Consider the following 22,754-nt stretch of genomic DNA (forward strand, 5'->3'; position numbering starts at 1 on the left):
CGGGAGACTCGTGGGCGCCGTGATTGTCTAGTCGTCGGCTGGGAGGTTTCAAGGCGGTGCTCCTGCTTTCCTTGCAGTCCTGGTACCAAGTGGCGGACCCACAGGTACGCTTCCTGGGAGTGGTTAGGGTCCAGTGCCTTCATTCCACTGATTTGGGTTTACAAGGGTGGTGTTCCAGAGGCCATTTCCACCTTTGCAGCCTGTCTGTAATCCACGTAAGTTGCACTAGGTGGACGGCGCTGTTTGGCTTCAGCTTGTTTCTCTTATGTGTGGGAAACACTGTGTTAAAGGTAACACCACATGTGAATTTGGCCAATTCTTTTTTTTTTTTTTTTTTTTGCGGTACCCGGGCCTCTCACTGTCGCGGCCTTTCCCGTTGCGGAGCACAGGCTCCGGACGCGCAGGCTCAGCGGCCATGGCTCACGGGCCCAGCCGCTCCGCGGTATGTGGGATCTTCCCGGACCGCGGCATCAGCAGGCGGACTCTCAACCACTGCGCCACCAGGGAAGCTCTTGGCCAATTCTTAAACTAATTAAAATAGTAAAGTTATTTGTCTAAATAACATAGAGTCATAGCAAATTAAAAGCCAAATACCACAATATGATAAAATATAATTTTCAGTAACCTTGAACTCACTTCAATTTCTTCTTAGGCTAACCCTGATTCTAAGAAAATATTTTAAAAGCATTCATTCAACAAATACGCTTTGAGACACCCTTTAATACCAAGTACTGTGCTAGGCATCGGATATGCAATAATAAATAAGACAAAGTTGATTCCTTTCCACAGAGAGATGATAGTCTGCCGGAATACAATCTTCTCATGGATTAAAAACCTCTCCTGGAATTGCAGTTCTTTCAGGATATATAAGGTGCCTGGTGTCTGGCTCTAGTTCCTGAGAGTTTCAGAGCAGGAAATGTCAAAATTAAAAATGCACCAGGTGAAGGCAGGCATTCAACGTACTGTTTCTAGTTCTCAGAAGAAAAGTGTCGTTTGATCCTTTGTTTCCCTGTGGTAAAGCAGAAGGAAGAAAGGAGAAATGGGGGGGTCATGTCCACAGCATAAGTCCCATGATTTTTTTCCCAGAGGGATTCCAGGAGCTTCTCAGTCGCTTCAGCTGTCTGTCATCTTCCATCAGATGAACAGCTTCTAACCTGCTTCAGTTTCCCCTCATCTTCCTTCAGATGCACAGGTTAGTTTCATATATTAATTCTCTTAACTATGTCTTCTGATTTTTATCAGAATCACCTATGTCTGTGATTTTTATAGTGCGGTGTCTGAGACAGTTTACTTATATTTTCAAATAAGTATTTATAATCAAATAGGTTCATTAAAAATTGTACGTGTTCATTAAATTGGGAAAACATAGGTATGTAGAAAGAAAAAGTCTATAATCCCACCACCTAAACATATTCGCCATTTATATTTTGGTGAACTGTCTCCCAGGCCATATTTTTTCTTTGTATAACTGTTATTTTAAAATGTGAAATCATAACACATGCACACTTTGTTCCCTTAGACTTCTGACTGAGCATTATATCCTAAGCATTTTCCATAGTATGACATTCCTTCAGAATCCTTGTTTAATTATGTCCTGATATTCCATTGAGTGGAGTCATCTTATTTTAACTGTGTTGTCTCCTACATAGACTTCTAGTTTTTCAAAGTTATAAACAATGCTAAGATGAATTGCTGTGCAGATTATTTTCATCTAAAACTGGGAAGGTATCAGTTTATATCGAAATAACTCATCAAAATCTCTTGAGTAAGACATTGGGTTTTAAAACAGAACTCTAAACTTTCCAAACACCCACTGTGAGCCCCTGTCTGGTGCCCGCTCTCCTGTGTGAGGAGGGGAGTCTTGCTGTTCCTGTTGCTTTCTCCTTTTTCCTGGGAAGAGAACCATGTCCTTTTCCCCATCCAGCCTTGCTTGAATGGAGCCTCCGTCAGTCAGGTTTACGAATGACTAGAGCGTCTTTCTGGAAATGGTTCAATCAGCCCTTGCGTTGCTGCTTCTAAGTAAAGCACAGACTTTGGCAACTGTCTGATAAATTTGCCTCGAGCTTTCTAGAAACAATTTAGGTCTGAATGATGTCGTTTGGTTGGAGTCAGGGATGCTGTAACTTGCCGATAACTGGGTGTGTTTTTCAGGAGAAGGGGCCAGGCCCTCTCCTTAGCAGACGTATGGAGGAGTGGAGTGGGCCAACTGGCAGGACAGTGGGCGTGGAAGCTCCAGAGATGTGGCCTGGAAGTAGGGTCACAGAGTCCAGGACAAGATTGGTGAGGGCTGGCCAGTAATGGCTCATGTGAAGTCAACTCGCGGCGTGGCCACCAGTGATGGATTTAGACATGCTCGTGTGCTTGGTCAAATGTCTGGGTGAGCATATGAATTGGAAAGGGAGTCTCATGCAGCATATTATTTCTATTTTGGTTGGTATTTCCTAAGATGGACAGTTGGAACATTAAGGATTTTGTGGGCCAATTACATGCTTTTGAGCTATATAATGCCACGTAATTCATATGATATATGACATGGAAAGTAAGATATACGTGATTGCTTTAGATAATTTTGCCATTTGATTACGATATTGTAAGTTTTGAGCTTGAGAGTTCAGGCAACACCCGAGACCATTGAAACATCAATGTTGATGAAACATCACTGCCATGCCGCCCGCCTGCGAGCATCCAGCACCACACGCAGGAGCTGCTCCAGGTCGGGGAGGCAAAGAACAGTGTGTGCGCGCATGTGTGTGTGTGTGTGTGGGTGTGGGTGTGGGTGTGGGTGTGGGTGTGTGGTGGCGTGTGCTACTCTGGGATGAACACCCAGCAGCAGGCCCTCCTGACAGATTCCTAGAACAAGCCATTGCTGCTACTCTGTGGGCCCAACGTGCCGATGGGTGTGACTCTGCAGACCTGTGCACATCTGTCACTGGAGCTGCCCTGGAGGTATCTGGATTTGGTCAAGGGTGAGGGAGTATTGCTTGGCCCTATGTAATCCATAATATTACCAGTGAGGGCCTCCTAGGGGGAAATGTCTTCTCTTGCCATTTGCATGATTCCTCTCACCCAGGAAGCAGTGGGCAGCAGTTGGGCACCAGAGTAGCTGATTCTCAAATGCCAACCCATTTCAACTCTCTGATTTTTCGGGGATGGTGCTAGGGCCCTGGGAAGGGATGTGGAATTACACCGAGCCAGGCAGGCTGGGCTGCCCCCGGTAGCCTCTGCTGCAGGCAGGGGGGGTCACACCATTCACCTGCTCTCTGATCCTGTGGGAAGAGGCTTTCCAGTCCTAATCGTTTTCCACATGCACAGCTGTCGTGCCTCAGAGGGACCAAGAAATAAAAGGGGTTTGAAGAGAGGTGCAGGCAGCTACACGTGTGTATAATTGAAATTTACTTTACAATACTTCTCCCCATAAGGGTTTAATTGCTCACAGATAATTAAACCATATAGAGGTCTTGAGAGCCTTACAAGAGGAGACTAGATAATCCCCAGCAACACACCCACTGTCATTCCTGAGGCATCTTCCCATCCTGGCTCTGTACAGTGGGATAAATGGATGATGCTGTTCTGTCCTGGTGCTGAAGGAATGTAAAGAATCTGGGGTATTATTCACAGTGCAAAGTAAGTTCTTGTCTTAGAGAAGTGCCCAAAGCTGTAATGTCCACTCAGTTCAATTTTAGTGGGGAGCTGAGGCGCTCTACCAGGTCAAAGGGAGAAGAGCCTTTTCTCCAAGCTGACTTTTCTAGTTTAGCTGCTTACATGAGCCAAACGCACCAGGATTGACTCAACTCCCCATATCTAAACCATATAGTTACGCTGGACCTGACATTTTAGTTCTCACCAGACCATTCCCAAATTTACCCTGAAATACATTCTGTGAAACCCTGAGGAGAAATATTTTGTTTGTTTCTTTGTTTTTTTTACATCTTTATTGGAGTATAATTGGTTTACAGTGTTGTGTTAGTTACTGCTGTATAACAAAGTGAATCAGCTATACATGTACATATATCCCCATATCCCCTCCCTCTCGTGTCTCCCTCCCACCCTCCCTATCCCACCCCTCTAGGTGGTCACAAAGCACCGAGCTGATCTCCCTGTGCTATGCGGCTGCTTCCCACTAGCTATCTGTTTTACATTTGGTAGTGTATATATGTCCATGCCACTCTCTCACCTCGTCCCAGCTTCCCCTCCCCTCTCCCCATGTCCTCAAATCCATTCTCTACATCTGCGTCTTTATTCCTGTCCTGCCCTTAGGTTCATCAGAATCATTTTTTTTTTTTATTCCATGTATATGTGTTAGCATACAGTATTTGTTTTTCTCTTTCTGACTTACTTCACTCTGTATGACAGACTCTAGGTCCACCCACCTCACTACAAATAACTCAATTTTGTTTCTTTTTATGGCTGAGTAATATTCCATTGTATATATGTGCCACATCTTCTTTATCCATTCATCTGTTGATGGACACTTAGGTTGCTTCCATGTCCTGGCTACTGTAAGTAGAGCTGCAATGAACATTGTGGTACATGACTCTTTTTGAATTATGGTTTTCTCAGGGTATATGCCCAGTAGTGGGATTGCTGGGTCGTATGGTAGTTCTATTTGTAGTTTTTTAAGGAACCTCCATACTGTTCTCCATAGTGGCTGTGTCAGTTTACATTGCCACCAACAGTGCAAGAGGGTTCCCTTTTCTCCACACCCTCTCCAGCATTTATTGTTTCTAGGTTTTTTGATGATGGCCATTCTGACCGGTGTGAGATGATATCTCATTTTAGTTTTGATTTACGTTTCTCTAATGATTAATGATGTTGAGCATCCTTTCATATGTTTGTTGGCAGTCTGTATATCTTCTTTGGAGAAATGTCTATTTAGGTCCTCTGCCCATTTTTGGATTGGGTTGTTTGTTTTTTTGTTATTGAGCTGCATGAGCTGCTTGTATAGTATGGAGATTAATCCTTTGTCAGTTGCTTCATTTGCAAATATTTTCTCCCATTCTGAGGGTTGTCTTTTCATCTTGTTTATGGTTTCCTTTGCTGTGCAAAAGCTTTTAAGTTTTATTAGGTCCCATTTGTTGATTTTTATTTTTATTTCCATTTCTCTAGGAGGTGGGTCAAAAAGGATCTTGCTGTGATTTATGCCATAGAGTGTTCTGCCTATGTTTTCCTCAAAGAGTTTTATAGTGTCTGGCCTTATATTTAGGTCTTTAATCCATTTTGAGTTTATTTTTGTGTATGGTGTTAGGAAGTGTTCTATTTTCATCTTTTACATGTAGCTGTCCAGTTTTCCCAGCACCACTTATTGAAGAGGCTGTCTTTTCTCCACTGTATATTCTTGCCTCCTTTTTCAAAGATAAGGTGACTATATGTGTGTGGGGTTATCTCTGGGCTTTCTGTCCTGTTCCATTGATCTATATTTCTGTTTTTGTGCCAGTAGCATACTGTCTTGATTACTGTAGCTTTGTAGTAGACTCTGAAGTCAGGGAGCCTGATTCCTCCAGCTCCATTTTTCTTTCTCAAGATTGCTTTAGCTATTCAGGGTCTTTTGTGTTTCCATACAAATTGTAAAATTTTTTGTTCCAGTTCTGTGAAAAATGCACTTGGTAGTTTGATAGGGATTGCATTGAACTTGTAGATTGCTTTTGGTAGTATAGTCATTTTCACAATGTTGATTCTTTGTGTCCAAGAACATGGTATATCTCTCCATCTGTTTGTATCATCTTTGATTTTTTTCATCAGTGTCTTATAGAATTCTGCATACGGGTCTTCTGTCTCAAGGAGAAATTATTGATGGATGGAGTCAGGCTGTGGGCTGATGAGGGCCCACGATAGGATGGGAGAACTTGCCTTGAGGAACAGAGTGAAAATGGGTGATGACTGTGATGTCACAAATATCACAGAGGAGTAGTTGTTGTTTTTTTACTTGTGCTTTTTGGGTTTATAAGGGAGGAGGAGTGATGTCTAGAAGCAGCAATAGGGAGCAGGAAGAATACCCATGTGTCTTCATGGTGTGTGGGAAGCGAGTGAATGAGCAACCTCCTCTGAAAGGCCTCAGGGGGAAGGTGATATCAGCTTACTCAGTGCATATGTGTTGTGCACATACAGTGCCATCGTGATCTGGGGAGAGAGGCATGATGCTGTACTGAGATCAGCTCCCTTCTTTTCTTTTTTTTTTTTTTACATCTTTATTGGAGTATAATTGCTTTACAGTGGTGTGTTAGTTTCTGCTTTATAACAAAGTGAATCAGTTATACATATACATATGTTCCCATATCTCTTCCCTCTTGCATCTCCCTCCCTCCCACCCTCCCTATCCCACCCCTCCAGGCGGGATCAGCTCCCTTCTGATCCAGCTTTCAACCAAGTCAAGGAGGGTCAGTCAGGTAAAGTCAGAGCTCTGTGGGGTTTGAGGGTGTCCAGTCATCCACTTACAATGGACAGGGGTCCAGGGTTGGAGGGGAGAGTGTTGGAGGGAGGGAGCAGAGAGGGTCTAAGTGAGAGACCCAGGAAGCCCCTCTCTTGTCTCTGTTTCTTCTGCAGCTGCTTCCTGCTCCTTTTCTCTACACTGGCTTTCTCTACTGCTCGGTCCACTTGGCAGAAAATGGCTGTATTCAAAGCCCCTGGGTCTTTATATCTCCTCTGTTTCAGGGGCCAGCCCAGACTGAAACTGGATACTTCTAGCCCTGACTCCAAAGTTCCAACTCTGGCCCAACTTAGGCCACCCGTAGCCGGGAGGGTGGGTCACAGAGTACAGATACGCCTGGCACGCCTAGCTTGGCAAGGGGGCTTGTTGAGAACTAGGTGGACAGCCTACAGGGTGTCTTCCGCAGGGCACTTTTCAGGGGTCTGAGGGTTGGGGAGGATGTCGAGTGTGAGTCCTTCTGTCTGGAGTTTGTATGGGGGTAAATGCTGCCGTTGGTCTCCCCGGTACGTTGCTGCTATTCCCTGAAGTCTCCTTCAGACAACTCCAAAGACAGAAAAGTGCCAGAATGTCCTCGGCCTAAGTGGGTTAACCTTAGTAATACACAGCTTTACCCCCCTGCTCTAGCACTGAAAGGAATCTACGTTGGTTTTCCTTCTCCTGAGCAGGTCGACACTAACAGGCAGCATGTTTGTATTCATAAGGAAAATGCAGTATATCTTTGATCCAGATGAAAAATAAATTTACACCTAAGATGACAAAGTAACATTTTATTAATTTCCCTCCAGCAGCGAAGCTTCATAGCTGCACAGTTCTCTTCTTGCAGCAAAGGAGTCCCCCTTGCCTTGAGACACGCTCTTTGGTCCTCCAAAGGCAACGTCAGAGCTAGTACAGATGCTGGTGTCCCTGAGTTACTGGGCCTGCATCACTCTCCTCATTTCCTGGTGCTGACAGCGAGATCAGCCCTGTTATTGATGATGGCAGGTGTGGCCTTTGGTGTCTGATGAATGGAGCCTGGGCCGAGGTTTATGGATTGTATTTTTAATGGGATACAGTCAAAACTCAAAGAACCCTTGGGTCCTTGGCTTGACACTCCCTGCTTGGACAGACCCTGTCAACAAGAGGGGTCTATTTTTAGAGAAGATGGAAGAGGGCTCCCAGGGGCAGAGGGAATAAATCAAACTTAATATCCTGTATTTATTTACTCATTCATTTATAAGTTCAGGTTTTCAACATGATGTCATCCTCTCGATGCACAGTAGTGATCCATTGAACCCTACCCTCAGGGAGCTTTCCATCGAGTAACGAGCAGTTTCCATTGGCACAAGTGCTTCGATGGGGAATAGAGGCATTAGGAGAGAATTTAGGAAACGTACTGACCACACCTCTGGGGAGGTGAGACGTCTCCAGGAGGAGGTGGTGAGTAAGCAGTGATGTGAGGATGAGCAGGTGTCGGGGTATTGTTCTAGGCACAGGGCACAGCTTCTTTGGGGACAGGAGAGCAGGGTGTCTAAGAGGATCTCTGGAAGCCAGGAGCACAGGAGTGCAGGTGGCCTGGGACTGGAGCATGAGCCATGCTGTGCTGGCCAAGATGCCTGGACTTGCTCCCAGAGGGACTGGGAGCTGCTGGAAGGCTTTAAGCAGTGGAGGGGGATGAAGGCTCTTCTCCTGCCTTAGGACCTCCAGCTCCTCCTGCAGGGTCAACAATGCTTTAGTTAAATATCACAAGTCCACCTTTGTAAATATTCCCGGAACAACACTCATTTTAACGATACTCAATTAGAAGTGAATTAAAATGAAGAAAATTCACGTTTGGTCCTGTCTCCAGGGTCAGCCAAGGTCCTTTCTCAGCTTCCTCTCTTCCTTTACTCAGTTCCTGCAAACCCTTGTGACTCAAGCCCCTTGTTAAATATCACAAGTCCACCTTTGTAAACATTCCCAGAAGAATACTCATTTTATCCACGTGGAGGAATTAGAAGTGAATTAAAAGGAAGAAAATTCACGTATTTGGTCCTGTCTTCAGGGTCAGCCAAAGTCCTTTCTCAGCTTCCTCTCTTCCTTTACTCAGTTCCTGCAAACGCTTGTGACTCAAGCCCTGGACTCCTGTCCAGCAGGGCCTCTGGCCTTGGCACAGTGAATGGCCGCTGTAGGAGCCCGTGACACGTTTTTGTCTCTGTTAGCCTGACGGAAGCTGAGTTACTTGCCCTGTGAGGCGTGCAGGAACCTGTATCATTTCTGCACAGTCTGTAGAAAGTGTGGGGACAGGAATCCAAGGCACAGCTCTTACAGTGAGGCTGCACGAGGATGCCCATGGGACCCAGTCTGCTGGAGCTTTACTGGGGTTCAGGGAGGTTATTTTCATCTCTTTCGTGCTGCTTCATTCTGTGCTTCCACTCAGGTTGCCTTCTTGCCTCGTCCCACTGTTTGTGTCAACTGGGGGGCAGCAGGGGCTGGGGGAGACAATTGAGGAAGATTCCAGTTATGTCAGTAAGATATGACATAAGTGTATGTGCTCTATGCTGGAAGTGCAAGAGGACAAAGTTAAGTTCCATTCAATTCAAAGTTTTATTTCTGGATTTCCCTGGTGGCACAGTGGTTAAGAATCTGCCTGCCAATGCAGGGGACACGAGGTTGATCCCTTGTCTGGGAAGATCCCACATGCTGCGGAGCAACTAAGCCCGTGCACCACAACTACTGAGCCTGAGCTCTAGGGCCCATGTGCCGCAACTACTGAGCCTGCGTACCACACCTACTGAAGCCTGCGCATCTAGAGCCCGTGCTCCACAACAAGAGAAGCCACTGCAATGAGAAGCCCACACACCACAATGAACAGTAGCCCCTGCTCACAGCAACTAGAGAAAGCCCATGTGCCTCAACAAAGACACAATGCAGCCAAAAATAAGTAATTAATTTTTTTAAAAGATATACAATGTGATGATTTGATGATTACCGCAATGAGATTGATTAACATATCCATCACCTCACATAATTACAATATGCTTATGTGAGGTGAGAACACTTAAGATCTTCTCTTAGCAACTTTCAAGTATGTAATACAGTGTTATTAACTATAGTCACCATACTATATATTAGATACCTAGAGCTTATTCATCTTATAACTGGAAGTTTATACCCTTGGATCAACATCTCCTCAATTCCCCCACACCCTAGCCCCTGGCAATGCCCATTCTAATCTCTGTTTCTATGAGTTTGGCTTTTTTTTAGATCCCACATATAAGTGATATTGTACAGTATTTGTCTTTCTCTGTCTGACTTATTTCACTTAGCATAATGCCTTCAAAGTCCATCCATTTTGTCACAAATGGCAGGATTTCCTTCTTTTTCATGGCTGAATAATACTCCATTGTGTATGTATGTGTGTGTGTGTGTAGATGTGTATATATATATATATCTTCTTTATCCATTCATCTGTTGGTGGACACTTAGGTTGTTTCCATGTCTTGGCTATTTTGAATAACGTTTTGAATAATGCTGTAGTGAACATGGGAAGGGGGGAGCAGATATCCCTTAGAGATAATGATTTTATTTCCTTAAGATATATACCCAGAAGTGGGATTGCTGAGTAATATGGTGGCTCTGTTTTTAATTTTTTGAGGAACCTCCATATTATTTTCTATAGTGGCTGCACCAATTTATGTTCCCACCAACAGTGCACAAGGATTCCCTTTCTTCCACATCCTCACCAACACTTGTTATCGCTTGTCTTTTTGCTAAAAACTATTCTAATACATGTGAGTTGATATCTCATTGAGGTTTTGATTTTTATTTCCCTGATGATTAGTGATGTTGAGCGTCTTTTCAAGTACCTGTTGGCCATTTGTATGTCTTCTTTGGAAAAATGTCTATTCAGGTTCTTTGCCCATTTCTTAATCAGATTATTTGGGGGTTTTTTGCTATTGGGTTGTGTGAGTTCCTTATGTATTTTGAATATTAACTCCTATGTCATATATGGTTTTCAGATATTTTCTCCCATTCTGTAGGTTGTGTCTTCATTTTGTTGATTGTTTCTTTTGCTGTGCAGAAGCTTTTTAGTTTCATGTAGTCCCACTTGTTTATTTTTGCTTTTGTTGCTTGTGCTTTTGGTATCATATCCAAAATATTGTTGCCACTGCCGATGTAAAGGAACTTTTCCCCTGTATTTTCTTCTAGGAGTTTTATAGTTTCAGGTCTTTTATTTAAATCTTTAATCCATTTCAAGTGAATTTTTGTGAGTGATGTAAGATAGAGGTCTAGTTTCATTCTTTTGCAAATGTCCAGTTTTCCCAGCACTGTTCATTGAAAAGACTATCTTCTCCCCAGTGAGTATTCTTGGTTCCCATTTCAAATATCAGTTGACAGTATATGCATGGGTTTATTTCTGGGCTCTTAATTCTGTTCCATTGGTCTACATATATGTTTTTAATGCCAGTCATGTACTGTTTTGATTACTATAGCTTTGTAATATAGTTTGAAATCAGGAGGTGTAATGCCTCCAGCTTTGTTATTCTTTCTCAAGATTGCTTTGGCTGTTCTGGGTCTTTTGTGTATCCATATGAATTTTAGGATTATTTTTTCTATTTCTGTGAAAGATGCCATTGGGATTATCATAGGGATTGCATTGCATCTCTAGATGGCTTTGGGTAGTAGACATTTTAACAATATTCTTCTGACCCACTAACATGGGATAGCTTTCCATTTATTTGTGTCTTCTTCAGTTTCTTTCATCAGTGTCATAGCTTTCAGTGAACAGATTTCTAATTCTCCAGGTTACATTTATTCCTACGTATTTTGTTGTTTTTGATGCTATTGTTTATTTCTCTTTTAAATATTTCAGTGTTAATATATAGACATGCCACTGATTTTTGTGTGTTAATATTATATCCTGGAGTGTTACTGAATTTGCTTATTAGTTCTAAGAGATTTTTGGTGGAATCTTTGGGTTTCCTATATATAAAATTATATCATCTTCAAACAGAGACAATTTTAGTTCTTTTCCTAAGTAAATGCCTTTTCTTTCTTTTTTTCTTGCCTAAGTGCTCCAGCTAGGACTACTCTGAAGGCTTCATGGTATTTAGCAGGTGCTCAATAAATGATCACAGTTATTATCAATGAAATGATACATAATAAAAAGCTAGCCATTATTATCAAAATGACCAGTGGTAGAAAGCAAAGGCTATAAGGATGGGGAAATCATACCCTCAAGAACGTTAAAGAATCTCTGCCGAATGGAAGTGGTGGGATTCTTCCTCAATGGGCACCTTTCCACCTGTGCTGTGTTGTTCCTCTCAACCTGATTGTGTACTTTGCTTTCATCATGAAGGATCTTAGCACATCGGAAGGAAGTGTGTAAGGCAAATTGGGATTATCCTGCCACAAACGCACCAGAACACACTGGGAACAAGTGAATCCACCGCAACATTCATTGACTGGGCTCCCTTGGGTGCACAGCTGCACAGAGACGACAGCCCTGTTTCACAGTTCTTTAAGTTGGGATGAAAAGGTCAACACAGGTGTGCCAGTTACTGAAGGACAGTTGTGGCCTTACTTCCAAATGAATCTTCAGCATTATTACCATTGCTGAGGTAGAAGATAGTGGTTTTATTTTAAAACTTGGTTTGAGAAGGCCAGGGGCTACAGACAGTAGCAAAGGGCCTGGCACCAAGCAGTGCTCCTGGCTGCTCCAGTCGCAACAGGGGGGTGGAGGGGGGCAGCTCCAAGTGGCCTTTGACACGCAGGAAGCGCGAGCGCAAAGAAGCGGTGACAGCACCAGCCTTGCGACTTCCCACCCACTGGAAGAGAAGTGAGTCTGCTGCTGCTCTTCCACCTCAAGGATCTTCATCTAGAAGAAGAGGTTCACAGGGTTCAGAGAAAGGCCAGTTAGGAAAACAACCAGAAAAAATTCCTTCTGCATTTTGGCAACCATTCACGCGCAGAGCTTGAAAGGTGACATTCAGGGCGAAGGTTTGGGGCCCTGAAATTTCACCCCGTGGGTCCCTGTCTTTGCTGAACTTTCCAGCTGTTGGGACCAGGCTGGTGTGAGACAAATGGACTAAATCTGCCAGCTCACCTAGTTGTCCTTGATGCGAGAGTCTGGACAGAGGTCACTGAAGCCTGCTGACCATGTGTTCCCTTGCAATCCTGCAGTGAAGGCAGGTAACGGGGCCAGCAGCACAGCTTGCAAAATCCATGACCATCTGCGTTCATTCATCAGCAAACGTCTGATGCCCACGATGTTCCCAGCACTGGGCTGAGAAGGCTCTGGGGCTATGGAGATGAAACTCTGGATTCCTTCTCTCAGAGTCATGGTCAGGTGGGGGACACAGATGAGTGGACTTGATAATGTGGTGTGACGAGCACCACGCAGGACACCAGAGAAGCACAGAGGAAGGGCACCCAGCCCAGCCTCAGCCAGGAGGCGACAATCAATGTGTGGCTTTAAGGAGTTGAATCGTGTCCCCCCAAAAAGATATATGGGAGTCTTAACCTCCAGTATCTCAGAATGTGGCCTTATTTGGATTTAGAGTCTTTACAGAGATAAGTTTAAAATGAGGGTTATCAGAGTGGCGTGGGCCTAATCCCAAAGTGTCCTTATTAAAAGGGGAAGATTTAGGGCTTCCCTGGTGGCGCAGTGGTTGAGAGTCCACCTGCCGATGCAGGGGACACGGGTTCGTGCCCTGGTCCGGAAGATCCCACATGCTGCGGAGCGGCTGGGCCTGTGAGCCATGGCCGCTGAGCCTGCGCGTCCGGAGCCTGTGCTCCTCAACGGGAGAGGCCACAACAGTAGGAGGCCTGCGTACCACAAAAAAAAGGGGGGAAGATTTAGACACAAAGGCAGACACCCACACAGGGTAATGCCATGAGAAGATTGGAATTATGCTGCCACAAGCCAAGGAACCACCAAAAGCCCAGAGAGAGGCCTGGAGCGGGTCCTCCCCAGCACCTCCAGAGGGAACATGGCCCTTCAGACACCTTGATTTTGGACTTCCGGGCTCCACAACTGTGAGACCGTAAACTTCCATTCTGTTACTGCAGGAACTAGGAAACTAATACAAGGACTCAGGGGTTATACAGGTGGAGAAAGAGGGGAAGGGAGCCCCCAGCACAGGAGAGTAGGTAGGAACACAATGCGATGTTTGTTGGTACAATCAGGGCACAAGAACAGGCAAGGCAGGGCAGGGCTGTGGTGGGAGTTCAGAGGGGAGAGGGCTGCCCTGTGTTAGGTTGGGGGGTGGCATTTGGGGACCCATCTTAGAGATCTGAGCTAATTTGCCCGTCTGGGCCTAAAAACTCCCAAATCCAAATGCCCATTTTCCCCCGATCTTATTACTTTATCTGTACTTCATCACTGTAGTTATGAGATGTCAGTGAACAGGAACCCTGGGTTTCAGGTCTGGAGCCCTCACGTGGGGTCTGCCTTTGCCCCAGACGGATCATGCTGTTGGCGTCATTTTGTTTAGTACCCCTCTCCCTGCCTCAGTTTCCCCACCTCAGTCCCAGCCACAGTCACCATCAAATCAGATTGTGGAGGGTTCAAGTGAGACAATACGGGAGAACGCTTTGACCTCTCGGAAGGAAAATACCTCGCAACTGTACATTTTATTACATTATCAGCATTATTAATAAGATCTTCCCTGCTGGAAAGGCCACATTTTTCGACTCTCTGCTGGGAAGTCATGCTCAGTATTTGATTTCTCTCCATTCAAACCTCACCTTTTCCCAGATTGGTTCTCCTTTAAGTCTCACTTTCAGACCCAGATTGCTTTAGGCCAGTTTTTCCATTGGTGGTTTTCTGTCACCTTCTTTTCAAGGGACCCTTGTAGCACTTGATATGCTTCCCCCGAAGACCACACGCCCTTCCTCCGCCTGAGCTGAGGCCTGGCCTCTCTCCCAACAGCTTCTGCTACACTCAGGAAGGAAGCACTCATCTTCCCATCTCATAATGAGGTAAATGACATCATACTCAGCTCAAGCCCTGTAAGCCAACCACTCCTAGTGAGAGGGCAGAGCTGGATTCCTCGTTTGAAGATGATCGGAAGGTTAAAGGAAAAGGCTTTATTACTATTAATATCAAGTAACATTCGCCAGATGCCCAACAGGGCACAAGGTTCTGTACAGCATGGAGAGTGGCACAGCCTTGTCATTACCCAGAAATCTGGGGCCATTGACCGAACAAGAGAAAAAAATCACCGTCTGGATTCCGATCATCAGGAAGCCTGAAGATTGGATATCGTGACTCTGCCAAACCTGGCTCTGCAACAGCTCCCCAACCTGGAAGTACAGTCTGCAAGGTGGGGTCCAGGAATCTGTATTTTTCAGAAGCTCCCTGGCTCTGGGGAGAGGACGGCGGCTGTAATGTTCCAAGAGGTACCATCATGGACTGTGCTATTAGGGATTGGAGGAATTTCTTTTTTTTTTTTTTTTTTTTGCAGTACGTGGGCCTCCCACTGTCGTGGCCTCTCCCGTTGCAGAGCACAGGCTCCGGACGCGCAGGCTCAGTGGCCATGGCTCACGGGCCCAGCCGCTCCACGGCATGTGGGATCCTCCCTGACCGGGGCACGAACCCGTGTCCCCTGCATCGGCAGGCAGACTCTCAACCACTGCGCCACCAGGGAAGCCCGATTGGAGGAATTTGATCTCCCTCACGCATCTGCCCCCAGGCTCACTCTTATTCATTCGTTCGTTCATTCATTCATTCAACAAGTATTTTGTCGAGGACTGGCTCTGGGCCAGGTGCTGTGCCACGTGACCTGGTCGACACACCCGCTGAGCAGGAAGGACACATCTGCCCTCCCAGGAACCAAGGATTCTCGGCTGGATGAGCGAAGGCCTGAGTTCTGCAGAAGAGAGATCAGAGTCCTCGTGGCCGGGAGCGTGGGGGACTGTGGAAATTGGGGAAGAGCATGCAACTCCTCCCTTCTGCCTTTCTCTCTTCCTGCCTTTCTGCCACATGTATGTATGGAGGTGACACTTAAGGATGTGGAGACAGCTTGCCCTGCGTCCACATGACATACGCGGGCAGTAAGATGGTGGGCCAGGTCCTTCCATGACATGGAGCCTCCTAGTGTGGAGAGCGTGGCAAGGGGGCCTGGATGTGCAGTGTGAAGTTAATGTCTGGACACGGTGACAGCTTGATGAGGTAATGGGACAAGGCGCCCTGTCTCACAGAGCTCCCATTCTGGTGGGAAGAGGAAATATAAACAAATAAACAATGAGGACAATATAAATTCACATGGTAATACTGCCATGAAAAAAAATCTGGCAATGAGATGGACAGTGACCCTTTGTGGGTTTGGGGCGTTGGGGGTGACTCCACTGAGGAGGTGCTTGAGGACTCAGCTGAGACCTGACAGCCACCTTGCAAAGATCTCGAGTGAGGGGCATCCCAGGCTGAGAGGACAGTGGGGCGAGCTCAGCCCTTTAGGTCATGGGGAGTTCTGTATGCAGTGAGCAAAGGGAGAGGGTGGGAGGTCAGCTCAAGAGGCAGGCAGGGACCCATCCCCTGGGGGGTCCAGTGAGGACTTGGGATTTTATTTTAACTGAGATGGGAAACGATGAGAGGGCTTTAGGCAAGGAAGATACATGATTTAGTTTACGTAGTAAAAATATCCCCCTCCCCTTGTGCAATTAACATGTCACCAGCACCCACCCAAACCTGAAGTTGGGTTGGTTTCAGACAAAATTTCAGGTTTGTTCTTTTTTTTTTTTTACATCTTTATTGGGGTATAATTGCTTTACAGTGGTGTGTTGGTTTCTGCTTTATAACAAAGTGAATCAGCTATATGTATACATATGTCCCCATATCTCTTCCCTCTTGCATCTCCCTCCCACCCTCCCTATCCCACCCCTCTAGGTGGTCACAAAGCACCGAGCTGATCTCCCTGTGCTATGCGGCCGCTTCCCACTAGCTATCTACCTTACGTTTGGTTTGGCCTGAAACTGGTGACACTGGACCTTGAAAAGCCAGCGAGATTGGAGGTAGACTCTTCTTCCTCATCACTCTGAAAACACTGCCCAAGTCTCATCCCCTGCCATTTCCCGAGACAGGGCACTGGGTACCAGACTCCCCTTTTCTGCCCCTCCCTGCCGTGAGGGTTACCTGTGGCTGTCAGGTCACTGATTCTGCCTTCCTGCCCGAGCTGTGCTGTGTCACAGGGTTAGGTCTCTAAGCCCCAGTTTCTTCCCCCACTTGTGTCCAGGACAGCCGGAGCTCATTCACCACTCTGGGGCTCGGTGAGGCAGTTTGGTGCCGTGTGGCCGTGGAGGTACGGAGCTTTCCTCCGTGACTCACCTGGCCCTCCGCACGGGTCGGGCTGGGATGCAGGGCTTCTGGCAGATGCTACAGCGCTTCTATTGGGAAAGGGAGGGAAGGGAGCTTTCTTCTCGGTGTTTTCTTGATTTTCCTGGGACATTCAAGCAAACCCCTGAGAAGTAGGCTTGCTGGTTTATTGATGGTATGCCTACCTTATTCCAAACATGCTTTAAGATCTCTAACAGATATACGTAAGATATAGATTAGAAAGAATTAAGAAAGAAAGAGGCAAAACCAGAGTGGAGACAAAACGGAGTAGAAATGAGGCCAGTTCAAAATGTAGACTGTAATATCTTTACACTTGCTTGTGGGTGGGTGACAATTTTGCTTCTCTCACAAGCCACATAAAGGACAGCCCTGCCCCTGTGCCATTGGGGCTAACGTCAGTCTCCACGGCTGACAGATTCATGAGGGGCAGAGGTGTGGCAGGTCCCCAAACGTCCCCAGGGATGATGCAGACAGGCAGGCGGGCAGGTGTTCATGGGGCCAGCCTTCCAGAAGGGTCAGGACTGAAGCAGAGAAAAGATCCTGTGCTTTGGGGTGAGATGCATCTCAGTTTTAATCCCACTGCTCTGCTAGCTAATGCTGTGTGATGTCAAGCAAGTTTCTTAACCTTTCTGAACCTTGGTTTGGTTTCTGCATCATAAAATGGGGGCAATAATGCTTTCCTTGTGAGGACTAAACGATCTATGGAAACTGTTAGAATGTACTCTGTGAATAAAGCCGTTAGCACTGTCACCACCAAGATGAGCATGTCGATTGGACAATCGGCAAATATTTATTGAAAGCCCACTATGTGAATATCTATGCTGTCTTATTTATACCCACCATATCCCTGGAAGGAAGGCATTATTACTCATTATTACTCTTATTTTAAGGTAAGGAAATATAGATTCAGAGAAGGCAAGGAATTTGCCTAGGATGCCCAGTGCCCATCTACTTGCCTTTAAGAGATTGAAAACAGTACTTCAAGAGAACTATAGTAATATTAATTGTAAAAATAATAGGTAACACTTATTGACACCTTTTTGTGTTAGGCATTGTGCTTATACATTTTACATGAGTTATCTGACTTAACCTTTAAAACAGTTCTCTGGGGTAGGTATTGTCGTTATGCTTGTTTTACCAGTGAAGACACTGAAGCTTATAGAATTTCCTTAGCGAGGTGAGAATCCAGAGCTCCCAAGACAAGCACAGGAGGGTGTTCATCTGTTTGTCCTACAAGTGGTCATCAAATAGCTGCTGTCTCCCCGACACTGTGCTAGGCCCTGAGGATTCCATGATGCACAGGGCAGACAGGGTCACTGCCTTCATGGAGCCTGGGAGTCTTGCAGGGGAGACAGACAGTCACATGCAGCAGGGCGCAGCTTGGATCTTGGTCTCTCGTCTCTGTTATGGGGTTCCTCCTCCTACACTACACTGAATGGGAGCTCCAGGTTACCTCCCAGCCTGCTAGGTCAGTCTTAGGCCATTGTTATTTTTATAAAAGCCAGATGGAGTTTCATCAGAGCAATGGCCTCATTTTCTGGACTGGAGTTGTTGTTTGTTTTAATTTTTTTTTTTTAGCTATAGAACTCTTCCTTTAAACAGAATCTTCTATACGAGCCCAACTTTGAAACAGAACAAAGCTGGATACTTTCTGGTTGAAGGTCGGGGGTGGGTATCACCTCTCATCTCCGATGCCTCTGGGAGGCCACCTCCCCAGACTGAGGAGAGCTTGCTTTGAAACTACTGGTCTAGATCATCGTACTTGAGACTTAGGAGGGGAAAACAGGCATCCAGGCATTTTCACTCAAGGAAAGGTCCAGTTGTGGGAAGATTTTGTTCTTTTGATTCTCTTTCTCCCTTTGGTTTCACTTTCTTTCACATTATTCTTGCTCGCTAGCATCTTTACCTGAAGGCTGACAGGGAAGGCCAATGCCATTAGTTAACAGCTGGAACAAGGCTTATTTGGGAGGAAGCTGGAAATGGGAATAAGACATGGAGATTTTCCATAGGTTCGGTTTATCTGAGCTCTGACAATGCAATGACCACAGAGAACCAGGGGCTCTTGCAAAGTTCAGGATGTTTTTTTCCCTGTTCAGTCATTTGTTGTTCTGTTACTTTTCCCTATTTGTTTTTTAGTGTTTTTAGTATAAAATCCCCTCACCCCGAGGTCCAGTCACCTGAACATCACAAAGCTAATAGGAGAATTTTTCCTCCCCTTGCTCTGCAAACATGTGCAATGGTCCATGTGATTATGTGTACATAGTCACATAAATAGAGATGCACACAAATACAGATGTGTGTGTGTGTGTATGTGTGTAGGTGAGGAAAAACTTTTCTTCTACCCTCTTAGGTTCAATGTTTTCAGGACTGTGAATTAAACTGACAAAAGACAGATGAGCGAGAGAAAAGACAGATTTTTATTCACGTATAGATGTGGGAGTTCACAGAAAAATGTAACTCAAGGGGCTGGTTAGAACTTGGGGCTTTATTTACCGTCTTAATCAGAGAAGGTAAGAGGGAGAAGGGCACTTACGGGAAAATAAATGACTTCTTAATAGGGAAGGGAAGAGCAAGGGGCACTTAAGAAAACAAATGACCTAAAACAAACAAACAAAAACCACTAATGACTTTTTGGAAAGATGAATGGACCCTTAGGAGAATAGACAAGAGGTACGATAGGGTTCTGTTTTGGATTTGCGTTTTTTTTTTTTTTTAATGATATCTGTTTGGATGTGGTGGTAACAGTCTTTCTTGGTTGCCTCCGGAGAGGGGATTTATGACTGTTGAGTTCAGAGTTCTTTCGGAAGGCTCTGCTTTTAGGCAGATTAAGGATTCCAGGAACACAAATGCCTTCAGCTCAAAATAATTTTTATGCCACAGTGGCATATTCTGGACCCTTTCATGGACTGTATGCTCCCATGATCCGTGCCTGTGTCCCATTAGGCACGGAGACCACAGCTGAGGAGAGGGCAGCTGCACATGACGGTGTCCTTTGCACGTTTCTTTTCTTGGTCGGAGATTTAGGCCCCCTCTGAGCAGAGGTCATCATCTCGGTAAGTGTGGGATTCCCATGCTTCCTGGGACATGGGTGAGCTGGAAAATCCACACTTCTCGCATTTACATATATCACCTTCTGTTCATTCCACGGAGACTTCTTGATTGCTTTTGCCAGATGCCAGGCATGGTTCTAGCAGCTGGGAATATAAGAAGGAAAAAAACACATCCCCACTTTTAAGGAGCTCACAGCCTAGTGGGGAGACAGTCATGAAACTCCTATTAAATACTGTGGATAAATATTAGGATAGAGAAGGGCCCACGATGCTTTTGGGAGTAGCGGAGAGAATTCTCAACTCTGCCGGGGGTGGGAAAGAGCAGTGAGAGATGACTTCACAGGGGAAATGGCTTTTGAACTGAGTTTGGAAGACTAGGTGGGAGATCCCCGGGATACAAGGACACTGCAGGCAGAGGGAATGTGTGCAAAGGCAAGGGGCATGCAACCCTGTGGTGTGTGTGGGAACCGCTCATGCTGCCATGGTTAGCGCGTAGGACAGTTACTGGGGTTGGGTGTTAAGGGGAGCGCAGATGATGGAGCTAGAGGGCTGTCTGGGGCAGGCCGGGAAGGGCCCCAGAGCACGCTAGGGGGACAGTGGAGAGTAGGTGGGAGGCGGGGGCCCTGTGGGCGAGGAGCCCACACAGCAGACGCGGAAGTAGAGTTGTGAGAACAGATTAAGATGAATCCTGTGAACAGGCATATCTGCAGAGGGCCCTTCACTACCCACCTGGCTGGGCCAAGGCGAGGCTGAAAGTTGAACGGCCTCTGATGGCAGGTTGGAAGCTGAGCATGCTCTGGAATATCTTCTTGGGTAATTGTGACAGCACATGCGTAGCCAGGAAGGAATTATACATATGTATTTCCCAGTGGCTACTGCTAAGCCAAAGGGAAAAGGACATTTGCATTTTTTAAAGAATTGATTGAGATTCTAAAGCTACCCTGGAAGGTTAATAGTAAAAATGCACAGCTTGAAAGACTTGGCTTTTTGGCATGAGAGTGCAGACCAGATTGACTCTAACTGAGACACAGTTTTTAATTAAGTGTTTATAATGAGACATTTATAGCCACTCAAGAGGCCTTTTTGGTCCTTTGGGGAGGAGAGATGAAGGAGGAGACGTCTGTGATTCTAGTAGAAATTAATATATAAACAGACCTCAATGTGTGTTTGGAAAGAATCAAATAGGAGGAAGCACTTTGTGAGGTGAAACTTGTCACACAAATTAAAACTGAATACAGTGGGGGAAAACTTAGGAAAAATACATAGATGAGTATTTTTCACTCCAAAGCATTTGCTACTGGAAACCAGCATTAATACCGATGAGGAAATTAGATAACACTTTCAAGTTAATTAATTTACATTGATTTTGATTTAACAAGCATCATGTGAAGTAAATACCAAATGTTTCCTCAAATCAATGCAACTGGATATTAACTGCCATGAGATAGATGAATCCCTATTTCATATGGAAACATTAAGCTCAATCGGTGACTTGATACTGAGTCCACCATAACAGGCCAGGCCAGTGAGACAGGGATTTGACTAAAGCTAGCCTCAGTGATGTTATTAATAGCAGGGGTGAACTGTCAAATGGTAGCTGAATTTGCTCCTTCTTGCTTCCTGCCTCTGAGCACAGGCTTTCAAGCTCCAAGACTGCTGGGGCTTCTGGATATGTCTTTCTGAGAGGAGGCCTTGGTGTCTAATATTTGTGCTTTCTTTTGTATTTGGCGTGAATATCTAACTATTTAGGAATCCAGAGAGTAATTCAGTGTTGGCTCTGTTCTTCCCAACTCGTATTTGGCTGTCTTTATGAAGACCTCACTAATAGTCCTACTTCAGACATAATAGGAATTCTGGAATTTCTACTAATACTGCAAAGCCGAGCTCAGACATTTATGGAACCTTCCCTGACCTCCCAAAACATAGCTAGAGTCTCCCTTTCTCTATGTCCCCCTCATAGTTCTTCACATGTCCCTGCTTTACAGCAGTAATCATATTGCCTTGTAATTACTTATCTCTGTCTCTCCCACGAGACTGTTTTCTTGAGAGACTGTGCCTTTCTCATCTTTGCGTTCCCAGAACTGTACTTAATGCCCCTCAAATGCCCTTTGATGAATATATGAAGAAATGGAAGTCAGTGTTTAACAGGCAAAAATGTTTCCACCTTTCGGTTTGTGTTGGAACTGTGTTCCTTCCGTTTCTGATGATCCCCATGTGTGCATGCCCGCCTCTACCCGTGGGGATATTTCCTTTCATGTCTACCTCTCTTTTCTTTACATTGGTGCCTGCACTGCAAATTCCTGAATTTCTTGGAAGAAAGCGTTCTGTGTAGAAAAAGAGTGTGGATTTCTTATAGGTGGGAACGAGGGGAAGGGCCCAAATTTGCTATCTCCCTGAAATAACAGGTATTTATCCAAAATTCAATTTGCTTTATTTTTCATTGTTATGGGATGTCACGTGATATTTATGTTTACTTTAAAATGAACTCCACTGAAGAATGTCCTCCAGAATTAGGATACACATTGTATTTGGATTCAAAGTAGCTTATAAAGGTAGAACTCTTCACTGATGACCCTATAGTTTCTTTTTTTTTTTTCCTCTGGTATTCACTACCAAGGTAGTAGTAATGATCTGAGGAGAGTTCTGGGTGAATTTTTCAGGCAATTTTGCATGAGAATACTTTTTCTTATCAAATGATGTCTTTTTACTTTTGTCTCTATACCTTGAAGAATTGAGAACATATTTTCTTAAAGATTTCTGATGCAGTGACTTCCTTTTCTAGTTTAAACTCTCCCTTTACTTCCTCTGGAGAAGAGCTTGGTCTTTTCTTATGGAAATTTTATATTAAGTCCTTTCTTTTCCCATATTTAAAGAATAGCCCTGAGAGAAAGAGCTTAGGAAAGTCAAATTAACCAGATTTTTTCCCAGCTAGAACAATTGTGTGATTTGCATCCTGTGTGTCCTTATAGCATTCATTGACCATGCA

The 22,754-nt window shown here is 45.1% G+C and overlaps 1 long non-coding RNA gene across 1 annotated transcript in view; it reads left to right on the forward strand.

The window, feature by feature from the left end:
• LOC307175881 overlaps nucleotides 1-22,754 on the forward strand; it is a 107,221-nt gene continuing 84,467 nt past the window's right edge. The window contains exons 1-2 of the long non-coding RNA XR_013824520.1: nucleotides 1-104; nucleotides 1,087-1,192. This is a non-coding gene — a long non-coding RNA (uncharacterized lncRNA). The remainder of the gene's footprint in view (nucleotides 105-1,086; nucleotides 1,193-22,754) is intronic.

The sequence above is a fragment of the Stenella coeruleoalba genome, assembly GCF_951394435.1.
Source record: "Stenella coeruleoalba genome assembly, chromosome: 17".
Classification (NCBI taxonomy): domain Eukaryota; kingdom Metazoa; phylum Chordata; class Mammalia; order Artiodactyla; family Delphinidae; genus Stenella; species Stenella coeruleoalba.